Here is an 8,029-nt window from a genome sequence, read left to right as displayed (position 1 = left end):
CGGTGTACAGCGCAGGAAAAATACGTCAGTGACTGGGCCCGGCAGATGATAACGCGTCTGGGTGGTAAGTCCTGTTTTTCCGAGTGCCTGTGGTATGAGATTTTCACTCGACGCTTATTATTTGCTCGTCCTGTGTTTGCAGATTTTTGCATGGACGCTGAGGCTGAAGCAGCTGACGTGGAGCGGTCGATGCGTGAGAACATTCCACTCGGGGAGGATGCCAATCGAGATCTGCTCCGAGCGCACATTCGCCTGGGCAAAGTTGGGCCTTTCATCGGTCGGCTGAGAGAAGTCGTCGGTCGGATTGACAAGGAGCTTTGGCCTGAGGACGAGTCTCGGCATGAGATGGAAGGCTTGATGACTCGGCTGGAGGAGGTCCCAGACCGAGTGCAGTCATGGAAGAAATCTGCGGCTCGCTGTGGCGCGGACGTTGCTCTGTCTCTTGTCCGAGTGTATTGCAAGGAGGTGCGCGAAGAGAAGCTGAAAGTGTTGCAGGTCGCCAACACGAAGAAACTTCGGTTCGAAGACTTCATGGAAACCTTCCTTGAGAGCGCCACTCGCATCGCCGACGGGATCGACCTGGACACATTCGTAGAGCCTGCCAGTCCCGGCGCCAGTCCTGACGTTGTTTGAGAAAACCTTATCCTCGGTATGCCGAGTGTTGATTTGTATGAAACTTTGGCCACTGTTGTTGGCCGTCACATTCTTGGTTCGGTGTGGGTAAGCTTGATCCACACCGAGCCAACTATCTTTATGTGAACTTGGAATTTGAATTGAATCTTTTGCTCTTCTTTTGCCAAAGAGTTGTTGAGACGATTTTGGCTCGTGTTTTTGTTTGGCGTTTCTTGATGAAGCCAAAGGCAAACATGCGGAGTATGTCAGTTGTCTTGACATCTGCATGAGCCTCACCGAGGGTCTTGTAGAATCTCCGAGTGGATCTGTAGGACACACTCGAAGGTCATAGAGTACTTGGGCGATACAGGATCGCAGCTGAGTTGTCGAGTGCGACTATCAGGTCGCACTCGGGGCGAGTTGTTACTCATGTAGTTGTTAGTTGTTTTGACATCCACATGAGCCTCAATGAGGTTCTGCTACTCATGTAATTGTCAGTTGTTTTGACATCCACATGAGTCTCAATGAGGTTTTGTTGAGTCCCCGAGTGTATCTGTAGGATACAGTCGAAGGCATCTGAGTACTTAGGCGATTCGTTATCGCGGCTAAGTCTCCGAGTGTGACGTTAAGTGCACACTCGGAGAAAGTTAATACTTAGGCGATTCTGGATCGCAGCTAAGTCACCGAGTGTAACGTTAAGTGCACACTCGAAAAAAGTTAATACTTAGGCGATTCTGGATCGCAGCTAAGTCCCCGGGTGCGACGTGAAGTGCACACTCGGAGAAAGTTAATACTTAGGCGATTCTGGATCGCAGCTAAGTCCCCGAGTGTGACGTTGAGTGTACACTCGGAGAAAGTTAATGCTTAGGCGATTCTGGACCGCAGCTAAGTCCCCGAGAGTGACGTTAAGTGCGCACTCGGAGAAAGGTAATGCTTAGGTGATTCTGGATCGCAGCTAAGTCCACGAGTGTGACGTTAAGTGTACACTCGGAGAAAGTTAATGCTTAGGCGATTCTGGACCGTAGCTAAGTCCCCGAGTGTGATGCTAAGTGCGGACTCGGAGAAAGGTAATGCTTAGGCGATTCTGGATCATAGCTAAGTCCCCGAGTGTGACCTTTAGTGCACACTCGGATAAAGTTAATACTTAGGCGATTCTGGATCGCAGCTAAGTCCCCGAGTGTGACGTTAAGTGCGCACTTGGAGAAAGGTAATGCTTAGGCGATTCTGGATCGCAGCTAAGTCTCCGAGTGTGACGTTTAGTGCACACTCGGAGAAAATTAATACTTAGGCGATTCTGGATCGCAGCTAAGTCCCCGAGTGTGACGTTTAGTGCACACTCGGAGAAAATTAATACTTAGGTGATTCTGGATCGCAGCTAAGTCCCCGAGTGTGACGTTAAGTGCGCACTCGGAGAAAGGTAATGCTTAGGCGATTCGGGATCACAGCTAAGTCTCCGAGTGTGACGTTTAGTGCACACTCGGAGAAAATTAATACTTAGGCGATTCTGGATCGCAGCTAAGTCCCCGAGTGTGACGTTAAGTGCACACTCGGAGAAAGGTAATGCTTAGGCGATTCTGGACCGCAGCTAAGTCCCCGAGTGTGACGTTAAGTGCACACTCGAAGAAAGTTAATACTTAGGCGATTCTGGATCGCAGCTAAGTCTCCGAGTGTGACGTTTAGTGCACACTCGGAGAAATTTAATACTTAGGCGATTCTGGATCGCAGCTAAGTCCCCGAGTGTGACGTTTAGTGCACACTCGGAGAAAGTTAATACTTAGGCGATTTTGGATCGCAGCTAAGTTTTTTTTAAGACCGGAGTCTGCGACCGCGGAAGAACTTTGGATCTGCAAAAGCTCAATCTGCTTTATATTATTTCACCAATACTTGTTCTTTACATTGCTTCAGTCGACGGTCATGTGTAGAAGCGCTTCAGGAGATCTCCGTTCCATGCTCGCGGCTCGTCTATCTCCCTGTCGATGTTGTAGAGTCTATATGCTCCGTTGTTCAGCACCTTGGAGATGATGAAGGGTCCTTCCTAGGCAGGAGACAACTTGTGAGGTCTTTGATGATCCACTCGGAGCACCAGGTCGCCTGCTTGGAACGTGCGACTCCTGACGTGTCGTGCGTGAAAACGTCGTAGATCTTGTTGATAAATGGTTGAGCGAGTCAGTGCCATCTCGCGCTCCTCCTCTAGAAGGTCCACTCCGTCTTGCCTTGCTTGTTCTGCTTCAGCTTCGGAGAACAGTTCGACTCGTGGAGCATTGTGAAGCAAGTCACTCGGAAGGACTGCTTCTGCTCCGTAAACGAGGAAGAACGGTGATCGCCCTGTAGATCTGTTCGGGGTTGTGCGAAGACCCCAAAGCACTGAAGGTAGCTCGGTGACCCATGCGCCAGCGGCATGTCCCACCTCTCGCAGGAGTCGGGGATTCAAACCTTGCAGAATAAGTCCATTCGCCCGCTCTGCTTGTCCATTGGATTGAGGATGCGCCACGGATGCAAAATCCACTCGGATACCTTGGCTTGCACAGAAACCATTGAATCTGTCCGAGTCAAGGTTTGTCCCGTTGTCCGTGATTATGCTGTGAGGTACACCGAACCTGGAGATGATGTCCCTGACAAACTTGATGGTTGTTAGGGCGTCGAGCTTCTTGATGGGCTTGGCTTCAATCCATTTTGTGAACTTGTCGACTGCCACCAACAAATGTGTGTATCCTCCTTGGCCTGTCCTGAATGGACCGACTGTATCTAATCCCCATACTGCAAACGACCACACAAGAGGGATTGTCTTCAACGCAGATGTTGGCTTGTGGGACTTGTTGGAGTAGAACTAACAGCCTTCACATCGGTCGACCATATCTTTAGCCATTTCGTTTGCCTGCAACCAGAAGAAACCAGCTCTGAATGCTTTGGCGACGATCGCTCTCGAAGAGGCGTGATGACCGCAGGTTCCCGAGTGAATATCTTCTAGGATTAACTGTCCCTCCTCTGGGGAGATGCATCGTTGAAGAATGCCTGAAACGCTTTCCTTGTACAACTGGCCATCAATGACAGTGAACGACTTCGACCTGCGGACTATCTGCCTGGCCTGGACTTCGTCTTCTGGTAATTCCTGCCTCAGGATATATGCAATGATCGGCACAGTCCAATCGGGGATGACAGCAAGAATCTCCATGATCAGATCAACCACAGCAGGTACGTCGACTTCAGTCGGATCTGTCGAACTCTTTGGTTGTACTGGTTCCTCTGTGAAAGGATCTTCTTTGACTGAGGGAAGGTGGAGGTGCTCGAGGCAGACGTCACTCGGGACTGGTTTCCGAGTGGATCCGAGTTTTGCCAACTCATCAGCTGCTTGGTTCTTCAGTCGCGGAACATGGTGGAGTTCTAGACCTTCAAACTTCTTCTCGAGCTTCCTCACTGCATTGCAGTATGTGGTCATGGTGGGGTTCCTAACGTCCCACTCTTTCATCACTTGATTAACCACCAAATCCAAATCGCCATAGACCATCAGGCGACGGACGCCGAGTGCGATGGCCATACGCAGTCCATAAAGGAGAGCTTCATACTCTGCCTCATTGTTGGAGGAACCAAAGTGTATCTGCAGCACATATTTGAGTTTGTCGCCCTTTGGCGATACGATCACAACGCCAGCGCCGGAGCCATTCAACATCTTGGACCCATCGAAGAACATTGTCCAATGAGCCGAGTAGATGTGGGTCGGTTGCTGCTGTTCTACCCATTTTTCTATGAAGTCAGCCAGGGCTTGAGACTTTATAGCTTTCTTGGCCTCGAACTTGATATCGCAGTACAACATCTCCATTGCCCACTTCGCCACTCGGCCTGATGCATCCCGATTGTGGAGGATTTCCGCCAACGAAGCATCAGAAATGACAGACACCAAGTGGTCTTGGAAATAATGGGCTACCTTCTTCGCAGTCATGTAAATCTTGTAGATAAGTTTTTGATAGTGGGGATACCTCTGCTTGGAAGGAGTCAGGACTTCGGAGACGTAATACACTAGCCGCTAAACTTTGTATGCTTTGCCTTCTTCTTCTCGTTCGACTGTAAGAACAATGATGACGACCTGATTTGTAGCCGTGATATACAGAAGAAGGGGCTCTTTACTGAGCGGAGCAGTAAGAACCGGCTGGGTGGAAAGTAGGACTTTGAGGTCGTCGAATGCGACTTGGGCTTCGTCTGTCCACTCGAAAGTATCTGATTTCTTCATGAGTCGGTACAGAGGAAGTGCTTTCTCGCCGAGTCGACTGATGAACCTGCTCAAAGCCGCTAGGCAACCTATGAGACGTTGAACATCGTGTATTCTGACCGGCCTCTCCATTCGGACGAAGGTCCCGATCTTTTCGGGGTTGACATCGATCCCTCGTTCGGAAACGAAGAAACCGAGTAACTTTCCGTTGGGAACGCCAAATGAACACTTGGCGGGGTTGAGCTTGATATCGTACCTACGAAGGTTGGCGAATGTTTCTGCCAAGTCAGTCAGCAGGTCGAAACCTTTGCGTGACTTGACTACGATATCATCCATATACGCCTCCACATTCTGACCGATCTGGTCGAGGAGGCATTTTTGGATCATGCGCATGAAGGTAGCTCCTGCATTCTTCAAACCGAATGGCATAGTGATGTAGCAGAAGCACCCGAATGGGGTGATGAAGGTTGTTTTTAATTCATCGGGGCCATACAGACGGATCTGATGATAGCCCGGGTAGGCATCAAGAAATGACAAACGCTCGCAACCCGCAGTCGAATCGACAATTTGATCGATGCGGGGAGCGGAAAATGGTCTTTCGGGCAGACCTTATTGAGGTTCTTGAAGTCATGCACATTCGGAGCGACTTGTCCTTCTTGGGAACCATGACAACATTGGCGAGCCACTCGGAGTGGTGAACCTCGCGAATGAAGTTGGCTACCAAAAGCTTGGCTACCTCTTCTCCGATTGCCTTCCTCTTATGCACGGCGGACCGACGCACGCGTTCTCGGACAGGCCGAGCGGTGGGATCCACATGCAGTCGTTGCTCAGCCAACTCCCTGGGTACACCTGGCATGTCAGAGGGTTTCCATGCGAAGATGTCCCGGTTCTCACGGAGGAATTGGGTGAGCTCGGCTTCCTATTTAGGATCGAGGGTGGTGGAGATGTTCGTCGGGGCAACAGTGTCGTCCGTCGGGTGGATGCTGACCTTCTTCGTCTCTCCCGTCGACTGGAATGCAGACTCCGAAGCTGGCTTCTTCGAACGCATCAAGTCAGCGGGGTCGACTGTTTTCTTGTACTCGTCAAGCTCGAGGACGGCCATCTGCTGGTCGACGATTCTTGATCCCTGCTGCAGACACTCTTCGGCCCGCTGTCGATTGCCCGTGATGGTGATCACACCTTTCGGGCCTGGCATCTTCAGCTTCAGGTATACGTAACACAGACGGGCCATGAAACGCGCATACGCTGGGCGGCCCAGAATTGCGTGGTAAGCGCTCTGGAAGTCCACCACTTCGAACGTCAGCTTTTCCTTGCGGAAGTTCTTGTCGGAGCCGAAAACGACGTCCAACGCGATCTGGCCGAGTGACTTGGCCTTCCGTCCAGGGACGACTCCATGGAACTGCATGCTGCTCTCGCTGAGTTTGGACATCGGAGTGCCCATCCCCTTGAGAGTGTCGGCGTACATGATGTTCAAGCTACTGCCACCGTCCATGAGGATTTTGCGCAGTCGGACTCCTTCCACCACTGGATCGACGAGCAGAGCCTGTCTCCCTGGGGTGGGTACGTGCGCCGGATGATCTGACTGGTCAAAGGTGATCGCAGTCTGAGACCATTTGAGGAACTTGGGGTTGGTAGGGGTGGCCATGTTCACCTCTCTGTTCACCAGCTTCAATCGACTCTTGCTCTCAACGTCAGCAAAAATCATCAGTGTTGCATGGACTTGGGGGAATGGATCCTCCTTATCTTCCTCATCCTGTTCATTGTCCTTTTCACTCGGTTGCCCTTCGCCGAACCCCTGGATCAGGAGGCGACACTTTCGAGTGGTATGCTTCGGATATATGGGGTTGCCCTCTTCATCCACCTTCGTATGAACCAGACATGGCTGGTCCAGGATGGGATTATTGAACTGCTTCTTCTTGGGGGTGAACTGAGCCTTCCCTTTGCCCTTGAACTTGGCATTGGTTACGGCTGCAGCTTCTGCCTGCGGAGTGGACGGAGCTTTTTGCTTCTGCTTCCGAGTGTTACTCCCATCTCCATCGGCGACTGTTTTGTGCTTGCCCTTTCGGATGCGGTCCTCTTCTTCGCCATTTGCATAGCGTGCTGCTATCTCCATCATCTTGCTCATGGAGATGTCACCTATTCGGCTGAACTTCAGGTACAGATCCCTGTACCGCACACCTGCCTTGAAGGCGCAGACTGCTTGATGCTCTGTGACGTTCTCCACCGTGTGGTAGAGAGTTGTCCAACGCTGAATGAAATCACACAGGGGCTCATTCTGCTTCTGGACGCAGTGCTGGAGCTCCACGAGGCCAGTAGGGCGCTTGCACGTCCCTTTGAAGGTCCTGATGAACACTCGGGCCAGATCTGCCCAGCTGTAGATGCTTGAGGGGGCCAACTGGTTCAGCCACGCTCGCGCCAAGCCGTCGAGCATCAGAGGGAGGTGCTTCATGGCGACATGGTCGTCTCCTCCTCCGATGTGGACTGCCACTCGGTAATCATCCAGCCACATTTCTGGCTTGGACTCTCCTGTAAACTTGCTAATTCCCGTCGCCAATCGGAAGTTGGGAGGGATGTCAGCCGAACGGATGGCTCGACTAAAACACTCGGGACCAGAAACGATGGTCCTGCTTCCACTCGGACGGTCAATATCGTAACCATCGCGGTGGGCTCGGCCCCTGTCGACCCTCCGCTGGGCGATATGCCCTCTCGCGTCGGGCCTTGGGTCGTAAGTGTCACCGACTGAACGCCGATCATCATGATGTCGGGGCCCGTAGGGCCCACCCCGCGGAGGGGTGCGTGAACGGTGACGATCTTCGGGATTTATAGAACGGCTGCCTCCCCTGTGTCGCTGACGAGAACCAGGGTTGTGAACTGACCGATGCGTATTCGCACGAACAGAACTATTGTGGATCTTGTTGTGCGACTGGGAGACAGCCGAATTTTGCTGCTGCGCCGTGTGCAACAGGGCACGGATTTGCTCGATCCCCCTGCCAGCTTCTGAATCAGTCGGCTGAAGGGAATCGGTTATCTTGGCAGCCGCAGCCAAGTTGAGGAGGGGTGTGCGGAACAACTCCACGTTGCTCCGCCGAGTGTGCCGACTGGCAGAACGGCGAGGCGGACGACGCGCGCCGGACGTTTCGCCAATCTCGTGCTCGTTCCGGCCAGCTTGACGGGGATCTTCATGGGAGTTGGCCATGTGTACTTCTGCTGCAG

This window comes from Hordeum vulgare, chromosome 6H, assembly GCF_904849725.1.
Source record: "Hordeum vulgare subsp. vulgare chromosome 6H, MorexV3_pseudomolecules_assembly, whole genome shotgun sequence".
In the NCBI taxonomy this organism is placed as follows: domain Eukaryota; kingdom Viridiplantae; phylum Streptophyta; class Magnoliopsida; order Poales; family Poaceae; genus Hordeum; species Hordeum vulgare.
Note: the sequence above shows the minus strand (reverse complement) of the source record.